The 22,675-nt window shown below is 42.3% G+C and overlaps 1 pseudogene across 1 annotated transcript in view; it reads right to left on the minus strand.

The window, feature by feature from the left end:
- Positions 1–6,045: 6,045 nt before the first annotated feature.
- LOC146480844 (uncharacterized) overlaps positions 6,046–22,675 on the minus strand; it is a 73,798-nt pseudogene continuing 57,168 nt past the window's right edge. Inside the window, exons 24-33 of the transcript XR_014864621.1 lie at positions 20,000–20,132; positions 18,250–18,694; positions 17,028–17,245; positions 13,165–13,397; positions 12,224–12,531; positions 11,379–11,639; positions 10,972–11,179; positions 10,474–10,510; positions 9,306–9,411; positions 6,046–8,517 (exon numbers count right to left, since the gene is read on the minus strand). The product of XR_014864621.1 is annotated as an uncharacterized LOC146480844 (transcript). The remainder of the gene's footprint in view (positions 8,518–9,305; positions 9,412–10,473; positions 10,511–10,971; positions 11,180–11,378; positions 11,640–12,223; positions 12,532–13,164; positions 13,398–17,027; positions 17,246–18,249; positions 18,695–19,999; positions 20,133–22,675) is intronic.

Consider the following 22,675-nt stretch of genomic DNA (forward strand, 5'->3'; position numbering starts at 1 on the left):
CATGAGGGGAGGGGGGTGGGGATCCCTGCTATGTTGGGGAAAAATCGAAATAAAATGGCCAATAGCCTTTTAAGGTGTTTTTCTTTTTCAATGCTCTCAAATAATGTCCATCTTTCAGATCTTTCGCTACGATTTCATGGCACTTCCACGCAGACTATTTGAGATACAAAAATCATTTTACAACTTTTTTTTGCAAGACAGCAGCGACAAACCGATGAGTGGTGCCGGATCTCTTGTAGACCGGGCTTGTAGACCTGGATCAGCTAATTACTTCAAATGCAAAATATAGACGACAGTCTAATCCTAACGGCGGAGTCGGCGAAAAAAAAACAAAATGGCTAGAACAACTGAAATATATTGTAGCAAATTAGCCCCAATTTGTTAAAAGTCCGCATGCAGTGCTAAAAGGAAGGAAGGAAGGAAGAGTGTTAACCTTTCTTTGGGGAACCAGGATGTATCCAAAGTATTGTACCTGAACAATAGACTATTGTTCTTCCAGCTATAGACTATTGTTTAGGAGACAATACTCAGTCTCTTATCAGAGCTCTTATTGTTCCTCTTATAAAGTATGTGGTTCCTCGCTAAGTTTCTTGTCGAGTTTCCCACGGTACTGGGTTTCCAACCGAAACGAAAAAAGAGCCTGGTCGCAAGTAAGAGAGCTAGGGGCTGAGGCGTATCCCAATACCAAACAACTTTCGTTTCGGTCGTACATCAGGCAACGTAGCAGCCGTGAAAACTCTCTACAGATCCCGTTTAAACCATGGATTCGCAAAGCGCCAAACGGTGTGGATTTTTGCGTGCAAGCCTCAAACAAGTATGCCATGTATTTTTCGAGCATCTTAGTGAGCGGCAAGGGCGTTAAGCATTATTTGAGCATTTTAGTGGCATTTTTCGTCGAAAATTTAACTTTTTGAGAGAAAATAAAAGCGTTTTCTTACTTATTTAAGAAATTATGTAAACTGGAACACCAAAGAAGCCGAGCCCGGCCTCAGTAATACTCCCTTTTTTTTATATAAGAACGTTGAGCCTGATATTAACTAAAATTTAACAACATACTAAGAATATTACCCAGGCTGAGCATCAGTTAAGAACATCTTTTTTGCGACCAAATGTTTTTTTTTAAATGAACAGTACGGAACGGATAAAATAATACAGGTCAAAATTTAGTCTGTATTGTCTGTATTGTATTGTCTGTATAGGCGTCTTAGTCACGTCCGCATAGTTTTCTTGAAATACTATAACAGATAACTAAAAATATCTTAAGAACTTTTCAGGCTCAAATTGCCAAAAACAATAAGAACGTTTAGCCTTAGCCCCAAAATTAGACGTTCTTATTAAAAAAAAAAGTGTAGCTCAGTGAAAAACGAGAAGAGCTGAGGTCAGTGGTGTCAGATAGTTTTCTGCATTAACTTGTATAAGTTGTTCTTATTCCACTAATACCTCGTAGTTAGAGTTATAATTAACAATTCTAAATTTGGCAAGACCACAGCGACATGCAAGACGTTGAGGGATGCCGAAGCTTATACAGGCCTATTTTTAGTGCAATCTTTATACATATGTTTTTCTGTTTATTTATCCAATTTCTTTGTTTTCGTCCTTTTTTTTTTTTGCCGTATAAAGGGTCACTTTTGCTGTCTTCTAGCGGTTTTCAATTGAGCGTCGAAAGTAATTTCCCATTTGCTTTGCATGGTTTTGCATTACTTCGCTCTGTGATTGGTTAACAAAACTCGCGCCACTTTCTCAACCCATGCGAACCAAAAACCAATCGTGTTTTGGCCGCACCCGTTTTCCCACGCTTGACGCCAGTTACATGTATTTGCTTCGAATTCTGATTGGCTCGTTGTTTTGTTTACATCCGTTGTGATTGGCCAAAGAAGTTACTTTGGAATTGTGAGAGGACTAAGGGATTGTGGCGGTAGTTTGGTTAGGCGGGTGGACATCACGGCACACGGCGACGTGTACATGCATTTTTCGGCATTTTCTCGGGGTAGCATAGCTCTTGTTAAATAGTTTTAACCTAAAAGAGTATTTCCCAATTCCTATACTGCTTACCGCCTAGAAACTGGCATTTATTCATCTGCCATGTCTGCGGCAATTTGCTTCCTTCTCCCAAACCGATCCCATAATCCCTTAGTCGTACCAGTCTCCCCGTAGTTTCTGCAAGTCGAACTGTGGTTTCCCGACGACAAATAAATTCAGACAATCCGTAAATGTTACCTGGTGTTTTTTGTTGCCTTTCTGCACAGTTTTAGCACAACTTGTGGAGTGAGATCATTTGGTCTGCAGCGTACACCATTTCTTTAAAAAAGTCGTTTAGTTATCGTTAGGAAATCTCAGTTCTCCTTACAAACTCTTCCAACGCACAAACTTTCTCCCCAACAGAGCTTGGCCCATTGTCCTCAGTAGCATAACGTTTGGCATAATTGGAGCAAACAAGCATCGCTTTTTTTAGAAAAGCCTTGCTCGAACATAATTACAAGATTCAGTTTTCGCGGCACTTTTTGAAGCATTAAAGCTGAGTAACAGTGTTTTTGTGCCTTTGCCACACAGAATTAGAATAATTGCAAGTGGAGTTTACTTATTTCGTACGATTGAGCAAGATAATTGCCTTTATTATTCAACACATTGATAACAAAGCATAGTTCTTTGCAGAAAAGCTGGAGACGATCTTTATTTAGCCGCTTTTCTCTCCGACCGGACAAGAAATTACGCATATCGCAGGATATCTGTTGACTACAAACGGCGAATATTGAGTGCACCATGACCATATTTGGACAGTGCAGTACACAACGATCGTCCACATTACTGCAGAACAAACATCAATCAATTTACAGTCCTCCACTAAGGTCCAAAATATGGAATTCCCTACTTTAGAATTTGACTCGATCATCCAGCTTTTCAAACTTTAAACTTTCCGTGTAAAAATACCTTATCGCCAAAGTATCAAACTAAACTTGCCCATCTATAATATGCTTTATATCTAGTCCACCTACCGAACTGTATGAGGAAGCCTTATGCTTATAAGCTTTACAGTTTCTATTAGGTTTCCTCGCACTTGTAGTCTTTGTTTAATTTATTTACCTTTCAGTGTGGCAAACAAATAAAAAATAAATCAGGCTTCAGCCAGACATGATTTTTACGTCGGGAGATGTTAAAAAAAAACGTCGCCGAAAGAAAGGTGAGAAATTAAGGTAAAAACGCAGGGCATGTTCCAGACGATGCAACGTTAAGAGGAGTGAATTAATTTATTATGAGCACACTAAAAACATTCTTACCTTAAAACTTGTAAGCTCAGCCAAGTGTCGTAAACTGCAAACTGAGAAAATGCGTTGTTCTGAGGGACACTTAGCCTTGGGGAGCAAAGATTGCGTGATGAGCTCAAGGACGCTCTCTTATCCCGAGTTTATATTTACTTTTCAAACGTTTAGAGCTTCCTGCCACTAAAGCAAGCAGAAAAAAAGAAATGCTATTGCATTTCATTATTCCTCTGCTCGCTATCTTTGACAGTAGCAAGTGCCACCTACTAAGAAAGTATTCGAGCAATTCTTGTGGAGAACATTTGTTAATCGGGGCAACACCGTGTTTCTTTAGATAGCTCTTTCCTTATACAACTTTCTCTTCTTTGGTCTTCTTTAGTTCTAAAATCACATCTAAATTGCTTATTTTCTCATTTTCCCCCAAGCAAATTTAAGTGCTGCATTCTTTTAACGTTTGTTTTAAAACAAACTGTGTTTTCTTTGTTCACTTGCAGAGTGACAGAAATACGCATTCTGCTCTCAATTTCTTGACCCCAGTTTAATGTGCCAAACATTTTGCCAATTAGGGAAATTTCTGTTGTCAGATAATGGACAAATGAATTATTTATTTTCTATGAAACTGATTCAAATACGCTTTGTAACACTGTGTGGGGGGTCCTTACCAGACTAGAATTTGCAATTATACTGCTTGTGGTTGCAAATTGCACCGTACAGGGGTCTTTTTTGCCTAGTGACTTCTCCTGATCGCAGGTAAACAATCAACTGAGTCAAGTAACTGAAGTTAGAGATGCCCACATTACTGAAACAAGGCCAAACCACAGACAACAGGGGCTACGTCTCCGGTACTCTTTGCGAGTTCTTTGTGGGTTCTACATGGGTACTAGGCCTCCGCAGAGGCCTTTTTCGCGCTCGAACGCAGCCAAATAAGGGACTGGAGAGAGTGAAATAACGAGGAGAGCAAGGGCTCTTCTCGTCGTCCTCCGCACTCGCGTTTTCTCCATTTCCGACTTTTCGCTCCTTTTGTATCAGAATGAACCTCTGCAGAGAAGTAGAGGAGAGAGACACGGGTAGGACAAACCGAAGAAACCAAACTGATTGCAGGGCTTGCACTGCGGCAAAGCCGGGGCTTATTTATTTGGGCCAATATTTCAACTAGTACAACTAGTCTTCTTCAGGGCTTGTAGCTCTTGTCCTGAAGAAGACTAGTTGTACTAGTTGAAATATTGGCCCAAATAAATAAGCCCTTTGCCGTAGTGTCAGCCCTGCAATCAGTTTGGTTTATTTACACGTTAAGTGACGTCTGGCACGAGCATTTCGACTACAAGAGATCCGGCAACGGAGCGTATTCAGCCGGAACAGTTTATTTTGCGTCGTGTGGTCCCCTGCATCCAAAAGTTTCGTAAAGCAGAGAAGATGTAGGAGACAAGACCAACGGGCTTCCGTCCACACCCAAGGACGCGATTAACTAAACTGAGAGAAAGTTCTTCATTCACAGCCAGCATGCATGATCTTCCAAGTTATTTTGGATAACAGAAAGCAAACGTGGAAACAGGAACGGCCGAGGACTGAGTGGGAGAGGGGGCTGGGTCTGAGAGATAGAGAGACAGTGGAACCTTCCTTAGAGGGACACTCTCGGGACAAAGAAAAGTGTCCCCTTAATGGAGGTGTCCGCTGGGAAGAGGTTGGGGATAATTTTCTTAATAATTAACCACCATAAAAAGGCCTGTTTTCTTGACCAGGATTGAAATTGCTAACAGGATTTGTACACCATACGTCTCTTAATTGCCATTCATTAATTAGAGTACAATCCAAGGTCAAGCTTTTAAAGCTGTCATCACTAGCGATTAAGGTACAATAATCCTACAATCCTCTTTGGCGGTCGATCACGTACCAGGAAATCAATGCCTACAATAGTGGTTGACCCCTTAATGGATTTTTCAGGAGCATTTGGGACGTTACAAAATTGTCCCCGTCTCCTTGGTAGAGGTTTCCCTCCCCTCTAGAGAACACTGATACAAAGATAATAAAAATGTTTTTCTGGGACAAAGGTTTGTGTCCCCTTAATGGATGCCAAACTGGAGGTTCCACTGTACGTTTACTCTCTGATCGGGTGTCTCTTTCAGAAATTACAAAGAGAAAAAAACTGCTATCAATAGAGGAACCTTCGCGCGTCTATTCTCGCGGTTGCATTTTTTCCTACGTATTGATTTTAATTAAGGACGACAGTCTATGGCGCTAGCGTTTCTATGTTTCAAGGTGTTCATGATTGTTCAGTCCTTGCTTTCCACGGTGTCGATCACCCAATGACTTAATTCCTTCGCGAACTTTCATTTTCTATCGTTACTTTCGGATGTTGTAACTTTAGAAAGTTCCCGGTAGTCTCTGGTGTCCTGGTCTGGTTTGTTTTGTCCCGAGAGGGGGGGGGGGGGGGGGGGGCTCCCATATAAAAGTGACGGGGGCGATCGTCGTAACTTTTAGGGGTTAAAATTCGTGTTTTGGTACCCCTTAGGGTGCTAAAATCAAAACTAACTTCCATTAGAGGTATGGTGGTACCTTTCACGGTATTGAGACGAAAATATGAGCAAATGTCAGTCAACTGATTTGGTACCTATCAGGGAAAAAAAAGTTGTTCGGACCACGCCCACAAACGGAATTCTGGTACCTATTAGGGGTTCTTTTCAAAATTTTCGACGATCACCCCCGTCATTTTTATATGGAAGTCCCCCCCCCCGGGATTAACTTTTTCATGGAGATTGTCAATGTAACACCGAAAGAAAAGCACACACAATTACAGTGAGTAGCCAGTTTATTATTCCAGATACTAGTACTGACCGCCAAGAACTTACATTAACATTGCTAAAAGTTCACAGTCTGAACAACAATTCACAAGAACAGAGGCTATAACAGTAAGCCTTCAATCGAAACAACCCACTGTTTTGGCATTGACTGAACCCGCAATTTTCCCCCTAACATGACCCGGGGTGCTTCCATTTACCCAAAAGTTTCGGTTTAGAGCGGTTTTCAATTGGGTGTCGAAAGTAATTTCGCGTTTGCTTTGGTTTTGCTTTACTGCACTCTATGATTGGTTGGCAAAGTTTGCACCATTTTCTCAACCAATCAACAGCAAGACCAAAACCAATCGTGCTTAGCTTGGTCGCACGCGTTTTCCCGCGCTTGACGCAGGCTACATGTATTTGCTTCGAGTTCTGATTGGCTGGTTGTGCTGTTTACATCTGTTGTGATTAACCAGAGAAATTACTTTGGTTTTAATTTTACGACACTCGATTGAAAAGCGCTCTAACCGTTTGAAATATAAATGGTATGCATGGACCAGTATTGGAGGCACTCCACTTTTTCCGCTGCATCCCGTTTGAACGGAAATCACCGTTCCATTTGCACAAAATTTCCATCTTCTTACAACATTGTTCCGCCATCACGTACGTTTTAGATCTACCAATGAGATTGCAAGTTTGAAACGACTGGAAAAAAGTCTTTTCATTAACATTGAAAATTTCCAACCGAACATTTTGGCTAAATGGAAAGAAACAAGTCTACCCGTCGATCATTCTACGGTGCAATCTATTTCTACAACAAAGCTAATGCTTTTCGATTCAATTTAAACTTTATAATAGTCGAATGCATATGAAAATTGGCCTCGCTTTGTTTTCAACCGCGGTTTTCGTATTTACAACAACAAATGACTTTTTCCTTATCATCTATGTAACAATCAAAGGCTGAGTTTCTGTCCGCCATGTTTTTATTGGCAAGTTTTGAATGAAACTTTGCACCAGACAGTTAAGTTGACACAAAAAACAGAATTCCACACTTTTGGAGATTGCACCTTAAAATGGTTGGCAAGCAACTTATCAGTGCGCTCGAGAGCCCACGACCACTTTCGGAAAATACAACGAGAATCTTTACCAAAATTTACCGAAACAGTCGCTTGTCTATCGACTGTGTTACTCGTTTACGCTTTGAATTATTCTCTTCTCAAGCAACGAACTGCTTGGCACATGCAATTATAGCACGACATTGGTAAGAGATACCTCCAAAAATTATGTTCGCTAAAGAATCGACAAATAAAATAAAAATCCAAAATAAAACCTGGCACGAGAATGCGCGTAAGTAAAACCAGACTGAATTCCGTGTAAAAACAGAGGCTAAAAAAACTATCCATTCAGTAATTAATACTTTAAAAACCCTAAATACTAAACCTATCGCCAAAATTAGACTGAACAATACATGCTTGGCATGACAGAGTAAAAACGATTAAAACCGTTAACAACAAGCCGGACTTCCTTAGTTAACAACGATACACATTCAAATCCTTCTCTTACAATATATGCTCAACTATCTTCATACATAAATCCACTCGTCGATTGGCTGAACAAAAATTGCTATATATTCATACTCCTACCCTGGAAAGGTTACCTCTCATTTATCATTTATCATTTCTTGGCTTGAGCAAATAACGTTAATCTACTGACATGTTCTTTTCCTCTGAGTGTGGAAATTTTAAAACACTACACAGCATAGCCTCCTTCATCAGCCGTCATACAACCCTGCTATTAGTGTCACACAAAACTCGCGTAAGTGTCACGCAAACGAGAATCGTATGTGACAGTCAAATACTGACGACAAAAGAGACTACACCAGCAAGCTGTTCAAATCTCAGTTTCTTCTGTTTCCCCACCGTTCTCCACTGCTGCCTGGGTAGTTTCATCGGAGAGGAAATCTAAGACGCCTTAAGAAATCCTGCAGTAACTTCTCGGTGTCTTCCTTGGACATTTCGTTGCCATCTTGCATGACCTTGTGGCTCTCTTCAATGACATTGCCGTCTTCGTCTACCACGCTGTGCTTCTCCACTACAATGACAGATTCCTCGTCGAGCGGTTCTGGCGAGTTCTTTCCTTCAACATTGAACACCTCCTCATCTCTGTCAGACAAGCGAGGCAAGCGCGGCGAGCCGCCGTCATCTTTCAGTTTAAACATGGAATCCGTTTCACCAGCCGAATCTAGAAACTCGGAAATGCGCCGGTGGCCTGGACTCGAGCCACTAGGAGTGGAAGACGTTTTAGGGCTGCTGCTCACGTGATGCGTTTCCACAGCAACCACTGGCTCCTTGGAGTAGCTGCTGTAGGCGAGTTTTTTGAAGTCATCAGCGATGTTTTCTCGTCCGATTTCTTGATGAGCTTTCTCCTCTTTATCGCGCCAGGTTGTTAATACCTCCATGGCACACTCGTCTGTTGACTCAGAATCACTGAAAAAGGGATAAAATAATGTAAAGGAAAAATAAAGATTGAATCAAGTTAAATTGTGTACAACAGAATACCACTTAAACTTAGTAAAAAAGAAATACATAAATACAAACAGCACCACAGGAACGTTGTGCTCAATAACTTCATTTGAAGGGTGACAATTTACAAAAACTTGAACAACCTTGTATGGCATAAGAAACAGCTCAACCAAAAAGTACTGCTCAGTATCTTTCATTTGAATGGTCACACTTTAGGATTTCATCCACAGACTCAAGTAGAACCACCTTGTACAGCATAATAAACAGCACCACAAGAAAGTAATGCTCAGTAGCTTTCATTTAAATGATCACACTTTAGGATTTCATCCACAGACTCAAAAGTTAGAACCACCTTGTACAGTAAAATAAACAGCACCACAGGAAAGTACTGCTCAGTAGCTTTCATTTGAATGGTCGCTCATTCACAGACCAAAACATTTGGCCAAATTCCGCTCACTAACTCTGATTGAAATAATTATTCTAAGGATTACGCCTTAGACCAAAAAGTTGACACCACGGGGAAAATATTTAGTTCAGTTAAGTTTAGCGGCGCCACAAAGCTCAGCTGCTTTCATTAGAGATATCAGGAGTAAACGAAGACAAATGAATGAGCGGAAAAGACAGACGTGCGTTACTCTGGGATAAATTTTCCGTGTTTTCTGTTATTCCTCGACCCTGAATGCTCTGAAAAGGATGCGCCCTTTCAGATTGTTTTGTTTTTGTTTTTATTATTATTTTTTATCAATACTCACTGCTTGTCGGCAATTTCTTGAAGTTCTGAGTCAGTGAAGCCCAACTCCTGACCAAGGGCAACCCAGTCATATCCAATTTCTTTGGAAATCAGTGTGAGCAAATCATCTACAAGTCAACAAACGAAAAACAACAACAAGAAAATATGATTTAGAAAAGAAGATGGATGGTTTAAAGCCTATTACAGTCAATCGCACAAACTCTAACCACACAAAGCAAAGATTCTGTAAATGATCAACACATTGCCTGACTCACTTAAATTTCCCCTTACTTTGTACCGGTTGCCAGGATACAAGTTTTCCCGCGCTTTGTACTGACTGCCAGGGTACAAGTTTTCCCGCGCTTTGTACTGACTGCCAGGGTACAAGTTTTCCCGCGCTTTGTACTGACTGCCAGGGTACGAGTTTTCCCGCGCTTTGTACTGACTGCCAGGGTACGAGTTTTCCCGCGCTTCGTACTGACTGCCAGGGTACAAGTTTTCCCACGCTTTGTACCGGTTGACAGAGTACAAGTTTTCCCACGCTTTGTACCGGTTGCCAGGGTACAAGTTTTCCCGCGCTTTGTACCGGTTGCCAGGGTACAAGTTTTTCCGCGCTTTTTATCGATAGACACGTTATCTGGACTATCACTCTAGAGCTCCATTCACATCAACAAAACATGTTTAATTAAACCAGGTTTAACAAAATGTAAATTGGCAACAGGGAGCTGAACCATTGGCTTTGACATAGGATTCAAGTAAACTTTAACTTATGCTTTCATTTGTCTTAAATCTGTAGCCGACAAAAATACGAAAGCAGCTTTTATGAAGGAAACAGTTTTAAACTGTGTTTAACTAAACAGCTTTTAAACGTGCTCAAGCCTTGGTGTGAATGTGACATAGGACGCTTGTTGACTACGTTTTCCCGCGCTTTGCATCGGAGGACATTGTTTTCGTGCTTGGCACTGGTTGGAAAGTTACATATTTTGCCGCGGTTTTCACAGCGGCATGTTTTTGCTTGGTGGTCTCATTAAGTAAGTGCTACTCTCCCAAATTTGTTCCCACGGTTGCTACTCTCTCTCAACATTGTTCGATAATCGTATTCACCTGGCTCGCTGGAGATGGACTGGTGTTAAAAAAAACAAAACCAACAACAACCGACCGCTCAAGTTTACGTAAACGGATAAACTCACCAGAAAGTCGAGCGGGGGCATCATCCTTTCTCAAGTTCTGTATCATGAAGGAGGCAAACAAAGATATCGACGTGAGAACTACACAGAAGAGTTGTTTTCATAAAGGATCATAAAGACAAACAATATAAGTGACTGTAATAGCAACTAAAATGAACACTTTGAAATTGAAAAGATAAAAATAAAAAATAGACCATGCTGTTAAAAATCAGTATATAGACATACTCCAACTACTGCCATTGTCTTTTTCTTTCTTTCTTTCGAGATCCGCGCGTGACGCGCAAATGGAGGTGCACAGACCAGCGAGGTCGCGCGCGAGTCTCGCGAGTCGAAAGCAGTGAATTCGCAGTAAAATACGGACTGTTTTGCAGATTAGTTATAAATTTAGTACCCCTCCAAGAAAATGCCTCTTTGGATGATGCTTTCTTCAAATTCTCACTACATGCCCATAGACAATGCAACTATCAAGTAAGGAGAAATTACCCATTGATCCCGCCTCACCTCTTTTGATAAGTCGATGCTCAGGTTGCAGATGGTTCGCACGTTGCCCAGTCGATCTTTACGAGGTTCCTTGAGGAAAGCCAGCCGACAGGTGGGAGGCTGGGACGGGTCGGTCACGCGCACAGTCACGGACAGGCGGTTTTCGCGGAAAGGACAAAAGGTGATCTGCAACGGCTCACGGCTGACTGGCATTACGTTACCTAAACACCTGTGGAGTTGGATGAAAACAGGAATGTGAAATCCAGCAATTGACAACGTTAAAGTCTCTACATATACATATACATACGGATTACGCCAGTGTATAAATATGTATGGGGGGGGGGGGAGAGTCAAAAAACACCTTACCATCCCCCTGCATAAGGATACCAAGGTAAGAGTTAGAGCATCATATCATAAAGTATTCGTACCTGATGTGAACCGGTCTTCCTTCACATACTTCCATATCACGACTCCGCGCCACTTCCACAAAACCAGTCTGTTTCTCGAGCGTTTTGTCGATTTTATCATCAGTGATGCAGAAGATTCGAAGCCGAGCTTCTGCACCATCCGGCAACACTTTAGCAAACACAACCACCTTGACCGAGTATGGGACAGCGGTTAACTTGCGGTACAACAGGCGCGCGTCTGACGTCACGTTGTCTGGGTTACGGATCTCCACGAGCCAGTATCTGTGGGAAATAAAGGAGATCAAAGGTTCCGTCACACATCCGTGTCCAATACATGAAGAAGTTTTCATTTGAAAAAGGAAACTTGTCGTTGCGTTTTTATTTTCCGTCCACGCAGTGAAAACTTTCAAAAACGCGTCCGCAAAGACGGCGAAAACGCGAACTTTTAATAAATAATAAATTAATTTAATAAGCGCTGCAGGAATTTCAATGGAAATCTACGGAGTGCCTTTTCTATCCACTTCTTCCTGATTGAATTGAAAGTTAGAAATGTTGGAACTTTTGCGATGAAGCTTTTAGGTTTACATTTCCTGTACCGTTTTTATTTTTTGTTTTTCTATTCGTGTTGTTTTCTGGCCATGAGAGTGAATTTCATGAAGTAAGGTAAAATAATCCAGAAAAAGGTTGCGCGGAGGTAGCACGTTTCTTACGTCCTGCTTACGTTTAACGATTGGAAAGCTCAGTCATACTTTCCCTTGCCCACGCAAATTTAAACAATTTTATTATTCTCTTTATTTGTCGGCTTGGCAACGGCTAATGCGCTAAGGTGAAATTAAACATCGAGCAGACGCTAAAACAGATCTCACCTCGCCGGATGACTGGTGGTGAAAGTCGCGCATGCGTTCACCACGCTCAGCGGTGTCGTATCAGTGATGTCACTCCAGTGGTAGAGCGGGGCATGGGACATAGATTTCCTATTGTCCTGAGGCTGACAGCTGAGGAGTCTGAGTGACGGCTGGATATCAACGTTTTCCCCGCCCGAGCTGTATACTGGGGTGGGGATGGTTATGCTGACAGGTTTGGAGAAGACAACGTCCTGTGGCTCAAGAGCAACCACAGGGCTCACAGCCACCCACTCCTCGAAGTCATTGAATGATTCGTCCGCAGGTTGAACCTGAAAAAAGACAACAGAAAGGAAATCAGCTGTTTATTGCATTTTATTCAGTTAATCCTCTTTGTTTTACCAAATTCACTGACCACAAACCAGTTTTCACTGACCACCAAAGACAAATCCTTAGGCTCTAAAGCCAGCGATGAAGCTACATAAATCAGCTCCTTTGCAGATAATGTTTTAAATGACCTTACCTTTGCCAACAAGGGAATTCTTTTACAAATCTAGTGGCTATTCAAAACTCAATTTCCCTGACTTTTCACTAACCTTGAAAAAAATTGTTTGCCCCTGACTTTACCCTAACCATGGCTACCCTAAAAATTGTAATCAAAGGGAATCAAAGGAAGCCTTCGTGTGGACTTTAGACAACGAAAAGTTTCTCCTTTTTTATTACTGTCGAACAATTCAAACGAATAAGAAACAGTCGACGACCAAAAGGCTTCGAAAGCTTTTAGATGATCTTCGGAATCTTTCGTAGATTACCAAAATACTCAGGCAGAAAGAAAACCGATGATTCGGCTACATTCTTGCGAAGACAAACATGAGGCTGTTATCCTACAAAACGATCACCTATAGAATGCACCTCGTAAGAAACCAAGGTTCCATAAGGAGAAGCCTCGAGCCTACGGTACTAACCTGCAGGGTCAATTTTGTCCCACTTGATACAGCCCCTTCAGGAACCTTAACCTGAACCTGAGGAAGGACCGAGGACCTGAGAACGTCCCCACCGGGGCCAACCATAAAGCTTTCTTTCTTGAGTCGCGAGATGATGGAGAACTTCTCGGGGAAGTCGTGTGTTTCTATCCTGGCGTATCTCTTGCTTGGGAAACCTTGATGAATGTTCATATCTGAACTGTAGCCATCAACAGCTGAAACAAGAAATCACATTGCAAGTTAGTTTATAGCCTGAGATGCGTGCGAACGTAATTAGGTGGGGAGACACGGGGCGGTGCTCTAAAATTGGGGTGGGGGTGGGATGGGGGGATGTCACTGGGACTCTGAAATCCTTACCATAAACCAGGCCAAGTTTAGTTGCATTTTGCAAACCTATACTAGACTAAAGACCAAAACTTCCTACCCTATCCCAGACTCGCTATTTTCCAGAAACTCGGTTACTATCACAGTCCAGCAAAAACAAAATTTTCTTCGCGTACAACAACAACTAAAACACGTTGGCACCTTCTCCGCCTAGTCTCTTCTCGTTTTGTATGCGCCGCTCCCGCTTTCTGAGCGACTGGGACGGACTAGTTATTAAGGCTGGTTTCCATATGATCGCGGATCGCAGATCGCAATAAGGTCTGCGATCATATGGAAACACTTCTGCGATCGTGATCGCAGACGATCGCAGAAGATAGAACCATGTTCTATCTAAAGGCTGGTTTCCATATGATCGCAGACGATCGCAGATCGCAAACAATCGCAGACGATTGCAAAAAAGGCTGTTTCCATATAATCGCAACGATCGCAGAGCCGACCGCAGCCATACGTTTTGGTCAGCGGAAATGTCAAATATACACGCGCGCGTAGGCTGAAAAGCAAACAACATCGCGAACGTGGAAGAGCGGGGAAATTTTCCCGCAAGCAAATTTACTTCTTCTGTTTGTCATGAAGCGAGTCGTCGTCAGCTCCAAAACCGTCAAAAACATCGGTTTTGGATTCGATAACGACCGTACGCAGTTCTTATGTTGCGAAATTTGGCCTCCGCTTCCCCGGCTGATAAATAAAACTTCTGCCCGATTTTGTCCCAACAGTCATCGGCGTACGGGAAAAATTTTGTTGGGGGGGCTGAACATAATTTGCCCGAATGAAACTTGTTGGTCACAGATGCACAAGATGATTCTTTTGTGACGTCAAGTTTTCTTCGCCATACCGTGAGAGCACGGGCATTCAAAATAGTGCAATTATTTTCGGTAAATCGAGATCAACATTTCTAAAATACAAAACCATGAAGCGAGAGATAAAACGTACCCATTTGAGCTCTAAAAGAAGTATGAAGAACGATTACTTCGAGACCCAAATATGTCAATAATCCTTTGTATGTAATTCTGCATTGTCGTGTTTGCATACGTTCTTTCAATGTTAATAACGGCGATACTGCTAAGTCGGTCTTTCTTGTCCCATTGTGGATCTTAAATTAAAATGTCTTGATGCGGCGAAGGGCGCTGAAAGACCTTTTAGCAGAGCACGAGGTTGCAGGAATTGTGGCCAGGATGGAGGCAACTTTATATAGAACAGGTAAATTGTCATGGAGACCATTTTGATGCATGGTCTTTACCATCACGGGTGCGTTTTTTCTCTGGCATGGGTCCCCGCAGTCGTAGTTTTCAAAGATTGACTTCTCACTTTATAGCACTTCACTATCCACGCCATAGAAATTTGATACAGTTTGGGTGTTGTTGATGCTTGGAGAACGGCTGAATACGATTTCGCCCAGTGCGCACAAAACTTCCTGGTCATTGCCCTCAAACCTTGATTGAAGTTTACAGTGACGACTTTGTCAATACTTGTGTAATAACCTGTAATACGAAAGTGGTCTTTTGCCGTCTGTTGTGAGCTGTCGTTTGCTGCAGCAGGTGTCTTACCAGTAAGGCCCTGAAGTCGGCGTGATGGTCAGGTTCGTGGCACCTTGGCATCTCTGAAGGCAAATTTCGTACTCTTGATTCCTATTCTGATTTTTTGCGCTATAACATCAGCATGTGACCACATCTCTCAAGCTCTCTTCATTGCGACAATTGCTCAGTGTCTTAACGACAGCATCAGCAGTCTTCTTGGCAGTGATGACATCCATCTGTTCTCCCTGTAGATATCTACTCAAATTATCAGTGTTGGATAAGATGAGCTTCAAAACCATCAAGCCATAAACAAACTTAAAGTCACAAATTGAGTGGAGAAGCGAATTACTTTCGTTGTAGGTCTTGAGATCGCGATCCTTTGATAAAGTGACCACGCCTTCCATTATCCTCGGCACTTGCTCTACAATCGTGGACAATTCTGGTTAAGAAATCTGAACGCTGCCCACCAAAAACAATTATTTCCTATTCCTCCCCTCGAATTTCTACAAGTTACTTCTCCCTCCCCCCCCCCCCCTCCCCCTATACAATGTTGATTTGGGAAGTGCTGATTGCCGGGAAACTGTTCGTGACCCACCAAACAACATTGAGTTGGGGGGAGGGGGGCGGGAAAAATATTGTCGTTCGATTGTTTACTTGTAAAAACGCTTGGAAGGGTACGTTTTCTTAACCGTTTTGTCCACGATTGTAGCACGACCCAAATCAAGTTATTAAAAGATAGAATATTTTTTACTATGTCTTTGCCCTAACGGTACATCCGTTTTGCCCGAATAATACTATTTTTTTTTCCGACAGGGGGGGCTGCAGCCCCCCCAGCCCCCCCGCCCCGTACGCTGATGCCAACAGTTGGCCTTTTTGTTCTTGTCTTTAAAATCTTTGCTGCTGCGATTGTAAACACATTCATAACGAGCAACTTTCTCCATAAATTCCTCGAAATGACAACGAAATGATTGTTGCTACGTAGACCGTTCCTACAATCGAACACACGAGCGTTGAATCGTGGGAGAGAACCCGAAATATTATGGGATGCGTTTCGATCGCGGATCGCAAAACTTTGGTTTCCATATGATCGCACAATCGCAATTGATCGCAGGGGATCGCAGACGATCGCAGGAGATAGAACATGGTTCTACCTTCTGCGATCACGATCGCAGAAATATGTTTCCATATGATCGCAGACGATCGCAGACCTTATTGCGATCTGCGATCCGCGATCATATGGAAACCAGCCTTTATGTTCTATCTTCTGCGATCGTCTGCGATCGTGATCGCAGGATCGCAGACGATCGCAGAAGTATGTTTCCATATGATCGCAGACGATCGCAGACCTTATTGCGATCTGCGATCTGCGATCCGCGATCATATCGAAACCAGCCTTTAGGGAGCTTAAGCAACGACGAAGGCAATGGCGACGAAAACGTCACCCGAAAAAATATCTTTATTCATTTGTGCTTCTTCGCGATTATTTCAACTCGCTCAACTTTTACAAAAATGGCGAACTATCCAGGCACCAAATTGGAAGGAATGGCGTACAAGTTAAGAAAGAAAATGAAAATTCACCGTCGTGCGTTCACCTTCTCCACAAAACCTTAAATGTGGCCATTTCACGTTGTTGTTTTGCAGAGGACGGCAAAGAAATTTACCAAAATGTAAAACGCACGTGCAGAGTGATTGTTTTTGCTCATTAAGCCTATTGTTTTGCGGCGTTGTCGTTGCCGTCTACGTCGTCGCTGCTTAAGCTCCCTAGTTTGTGGTTAGTTAGTTTCTAACTTAAGCCCATATCCGATGTGGACATTTTGCTGAGACAAGGAGCAGTAGATGTTCCTTAGTACTATGAGTCTTACGTCTAAGGATTGGCGGATGTTGAAACCAAATATTCAACTGGCAACTACTCTAATCAGCTAAGAAAACAGTAAATCACACGGGTACCTTTCATATCTTCAACACAAACTTCCTGCCAATTCCATCCTCCGTCCTGAGTTCGCAGCACCACAAGTTCTCTTTCGCCATCTCTAAGTGCAGAAAAATGCGGCAACTCCAAGTACACCGGCTGAAGAAATTTGACGCCTGAAGGGTTTACATCCAACACGCGACAAGCTAAAGATTCGCCTTCGTACAACGGTGGCAACAGAGTAGGCTTGTTTGACCTAAAAACGGAAGCCAAGCGATGGAGAATAAACACCCAGTTCATGTACGCAAAATGCTAAAAGAGAAGCTATTTACAGTCAACCCAGGTCACGCGTGAACAGTATTTCCAAGAATGAAATGAACATTCGAATTTCTCTTTGTTATTCTTGAAATATTCAATTTTGCAATGTAAAGAAAAATGCATAGCTTTATACTGTCAATAAGCTAGGGAAATTTATACGGGAACTGTGAAATCTCGTTGGCGATTTTCAAAACTGACATGTAAATTTCAAAACTCCGTTCAAATTTCGAAAATACCGTTCACGCGTGACCTGGATTGACTGTAATCCAAAAACAAGTTTGATGAAATTCCTTTATGAACTATTCGTGGTTTATCGTCAAATATCGTGCCAAATCTTTCCAACTAGTAAATGTGTAACAATCAAGACAGGCCTCTGTTGGTAACCATTCCCCTTTTTTTTCTGTGGTGCTGATTATTATGTAACAAGTAACTTTTGAGTCTGTGGATAAAAGTCTCAAGTTTGACTATTCAAATAAAAGCTACTGAGCAGTACTTTCCTGTGGTGCTGTTTATTATGCTGGTTCTAACTTTTGAGTCTGTGGATGAAATCCTAAAGTGTGACCATTCAAATGAAAGCTACTGAGCAGTACTTTCCTGTGGTGCTGTTTATTATGCTGTACAAGCTGGTTCTAACTTTTGAGACTGTGGATGAAATCCTAAAGTGTGACCATTCAAATGAAAGCTACTGAGTAGTACTTTCCTGTGGTGCTGTTTATTACGCTGTACAAGCTGGTTCTAACTTTTGAGACTGTGGATGAAATCCTAAAGTGTGACCGTTCAAATGAAAGCTACTGAGCAGCAACTCTTTGTTAAAATGCCCTTAAATTATACAACTTAGCTTCCAGCTGTAACGTTCGAGCTTAGGGTTGAAAGACTAAAGTTCAACGATTCAAAATGAAATCTGTAATGCCCTTAATCTTTGACCTTTCTGTCTTCACTCACCGTATTTGTTTACAAGTGATCGTTGTCGGCATCTGACACGATCTCGGTGGCAGTGTGATCCTGAGCCCGGTCTGGGAGCTCTCCATCTTACCTCCTCTTGCGTCCACCAAGAAACTCACCAAGAAATCCCCGGTAACTGGGGGCTCGTACTTCGGTACATTATCGTCGGCCATATCGGCAAGACTCGACGGGAGCTCCGACTCGGTAACGATCATTTCCGAGGTCGTTATACTCTGTGACACGTTGAAATCTGAGAGGCGTGAGCGGTCCAAGTCGGATGCTCTGGACCCAGTAGGGGTCCCCTCAAGGAAGGCCCCTGAGTATCTGGACGAGCTGAAGATGCCCGAGTCTCGGTGTTGGCCCAAAGTGGAAGAGCGGTGATCATCATCAACCATGTCCTCCATTGTCATGAAGCGGTCATAAGATTCCTCGGCGATTGACGGTTCTGGAACAAATGATGGCAACTTCGTTTAAACCACAGGGAAAGTACATGGTTCATCACACAGCGAATCTGACATTCACAAGGCTTTTGCACTTCAAAGATGGGCTGTTCTCTTAGCTAATCCGGACAAGTCAAATGCGAATTCACTTCATAGCCTTCTATTTCTATTACAGCAGGTTACCAAGATGCAAATAGCAAGCGGCAAATAAAAGAAAACTAAAGTAAGAAAGGTATTGATTCGTCATTGACTTTAAGATGAATACTGACACATTCTTAAGGCTGGTTTCCATATGATCGCGGATCGCAGATCGCAGTAAGGTCTGCGATCGTCTGCGATCATATGGAAACATACTGGAGTAACTAGGGAATACCCTACCACTCCAAAAGTGACCCTGAAACGAGTGGATTACTTTTGGAGTGGCGGGGTATTCCTTAGTTAAGCCAAACTTCTGCGATCGTCTGCGATCCTGCGATCGTGATCGCAGACGATCGCAGAAGATAGAACCATGTTCTATCTAAAGGCTGGTTTCCATATGATCGCAGACGATCGCAGACGATCGTAGATCGCAGATCGCAGATCGCAAACAATCGCAGACGATCGCAAAAAAGGCTGTTTCCATATAATCGCAACGACCGCAGAGCCGACCGTAGCCATACGTTTTGTCAGCGGAAATGTCAAATATACACGCGCGTGTAGGCTGAAAAGCAAACAACATCGCGAACGTGGAAGAGCGGAAATTTTGCCGCAAGCAAATTTACTTCTTTTGTTTGTCATGAAGCGAGTCGTCGTCAGCTCCAAAACCGTCAAAAAACATCGGTTTTGGATTCGATAACGACCGTACGCAGTTCTTATGTTGCGAAATTTGGCCTCTGCTTTCCCGGCCGATAAATAAAACTTCTGCCCGATTTTGTCCCAACAGTTGGCCTTTTTGTTCTTGTCTTTAAAATCTTTGCTGCTGCGATTGTAAACACATTCATAACGAGCAACTTCCTCCATTAATTCCTCGAAATGACAACGAAATGATTGTTTCTAGTAGACCGTTCCTACAATCGAACACACGGATCGCAAAACTTTGGTTTCCATATGATCGCGATCGCAGACGATCGCAGGATCGCAGACGATCGCAGAAGTATGTTTCCATATGATCGCAGACGATCGCAGACCTTATTGCGATCTGCGATCCGCGATCATATGGAAACCAGCCTTTAAAGAGCCAGCTCCAGTAAATGCTAGCCGTTGAGTGAGCTGGAAGTATTGTGCGCAATTTCTGAGTACAAGAAAGGTGGAAGCGCTCTATAGAAACTGACCTTCTTCGACTTCTGCCAACTCCAAAGCTTCAAGGACCTCTTCCTCCTCAAGCTCCTCGGGTGCTGCGCTGAAAATGATTTCGTCTGATTTTCGGTCTTCTTCTTCGTCCTCGCCTTCGGCTCCTTCCCTTTTCTAGACAAATAGCACACATAAATGTCACGCAACATTGAAAATTTTTGAAAAAAACATTGAAATTATGGATTGAGGTGTGTGGCCGGCAGAAATCAAAACTCAACACACGTTGAGAATGATGCATTAATCAGTAAGTGACACAGGCATACTCGGAAAAAAAACCCGAGTGCTCCTATCAGGAGTCAACCCTAAAACCGATTACTAGCTCGGATGCTCTTCCACTGAGCTACAGGAGACTTGTGGGAGCTAAGGCCATTAAACTGGGTTCATGGGACAAACATCCTGCATTCTGCTAGGATTGGAATGTCAATGAGTGGCATATGCGCTATAGAAAAAATGTGATGGAATATTTTAAGCCTGGTGAATAAATGAGAATGATGTATTGATGATGTAAATCATTCTCATTTATGCACCAGGTTTATAATATTCCATCACATTTATTCTATCAACATATATTTTCATGTGAATTTTGTTACTCCAGAACTAGCGTTCCCGGTATTGAGCGTCAAAGGTAAAAGATTAACGCTATTTCAGACGAAAAAGACTCCGTTACAAATGCTATGTCCTAACGGCGGTACGCAAATGCTACTATCTTCCCCTCCCCCCCGCCCCCCACCATTCCCAGTACTTCCCCACCTCCACCATTCCCAGGAATTCATACAAAAGCCTCACTTTGCAAGAAAATATTCCACGATATTGTCCGAGAACGCACCCTTGCAATTTGCTTAATTTTTAAGCACCTCGTTTTCTTAATAGTCCTCGACCTGAATGTTCTTGAGAGACAAAGACAAATCTTATATGTTGTATGCAAATTCCGCCAGCTCTGCTTCAAGCTGGTCAGACCCACAGCTTCATCGCTTCATTTCACTATGGTGATTTTTCACTGGACAGCTTAGAAGTTGCGCGTTGATATATAGCGCACGTGAAGAACGATCTAAAGCCATTCGCTTGGTGATTTTTTCTTAAGCGAAGCCACGGCGGTTTGAATAACCCTTCTTATGTTCTGTGCTGAGAAGCCATAACTGTCTTTGCAGAGCGAAGCTCGTGGATAAGATAATATCTTGGTACAAATATAAGCGCATATCTGTAAAATCAACATGGAATTACTGATTATTTTTCTACAAAAAGTTTCCTTATTACCAGGTTTGTTTTGAGCTTGAGTCCGACAAACGTTCGCGCCAAAATTAGCCAAAAACAAACAAGTACAGTCGACGACTTAACTATAAGCAGCAAACAGTGAACCTTCGCTGAGTCGACTGAAGATTGCAATATCACAAGTGTTACTCACTAACCGTAAGCGAATTGCGAAATTTCACGTTTTTAAACGATCGAAGGAGTTATCGTAAATTATAATCCATCAAATATTTTCGCTCGCGCGCGATTGGTCTAAACGCCTCACGTGACCGAATATACCCCAGCTAAAACTGGGGAATATCCGAGGATATTCCCCAATTTCAAAAACTTCAAGGCGCGTCTTGTTTACCATTAAAATGAATGTCAAGATGGGGGAACGGTTTGCTTTTGTGACAGTACAGAAGAAGAGATAAACCTGCTGGTCGATAAACCAGTACCAGAAAACAGCATTCGCTCTAAACGTTTTTGACCGTAAGCTGTTCGTAAACGAAATGTTGAAATACTCAAGCTCGTATTTGCGACATTTTCTCTTGGTTTGAACTCTGTTTAACAGTCCTTGAATTAAAAATGTGGTAAAACTGAAAAATATGACAGACGAAAAGTTTTAGCCCATCTCATTTAAGAGTATTTATGGTTTTCTTTTAGTCTGGCGAAATGAGAAAGCCATCAACAAGCTATTAAACGAGTTTTATTAATAAGCTCGAAGCTCGCTTACATGACGGCAAATATTACAGTTGTAATTCAATGAGAGCAATTCGTGTTGGCCTGGATATAAGGAATTTAAATAACGAAAACATAAATTTCAGTACCATTACTGACAGAGTTCAAACAGGTAAATGATGCTATCAATGCTCACCTGGTCGAGATCGCTCGCGAACATAAAATCTTGTCCACGAAACACTAAGGCCAGCCATGATACCCCGAGATGTCGAAATTCTCTGCGAAGAGAAGCAGCTTGTCCTACTCTCGGGCAACAAGTTTAATCCTCAGTGATTGTGAACGACTTCGTTACTGGCTCCATTCAATGTCAAGTTAGCAAAGAAAGCGCTATGATGGAATCCAGCAAAAACAACCGGTGGCGTCGTATTCGACTGCAGGTTCAGCTTCGATTTCTTCACAGGTCGTTTTCGGCTAGCAAATTCCACTATTGTATTTTCGATATAAAGTGCTGCTCCAATTGAACACGAGATAAAGGAAGAGAACGACAAAGCGCCGGCTGTTTTGTTGACGGCAGTTTACACTTTTTACGGAATGCGATGCTTTACAGTTTTTCGCTTTCAGTGATCTTTAGCTTGTTTTTGAGAGGTAGTTAGATTCCCTGTAACCTTATCCGCCACTTGTATCTTGCTTTTGTCTTTCACGGAATTAAACAAGTTTACTTTCCTTTCAAATGTTTACCTTTTCCTCAA

Source organism: Pavona decussata, unplaced genomic scaffold (genome assembly GCF_977016875.1).
Source record: "Pavona decussata unplaced genomic scaffold, jaPavDecu1.1 SCAFFOLD_52, whole genome shotgun sequence".
NCBI lineage: Eukaryota > Metazoa > Cnidaria > Anthozoa > Scleractinia > Agariciidae > Pavona > Pavona decussata.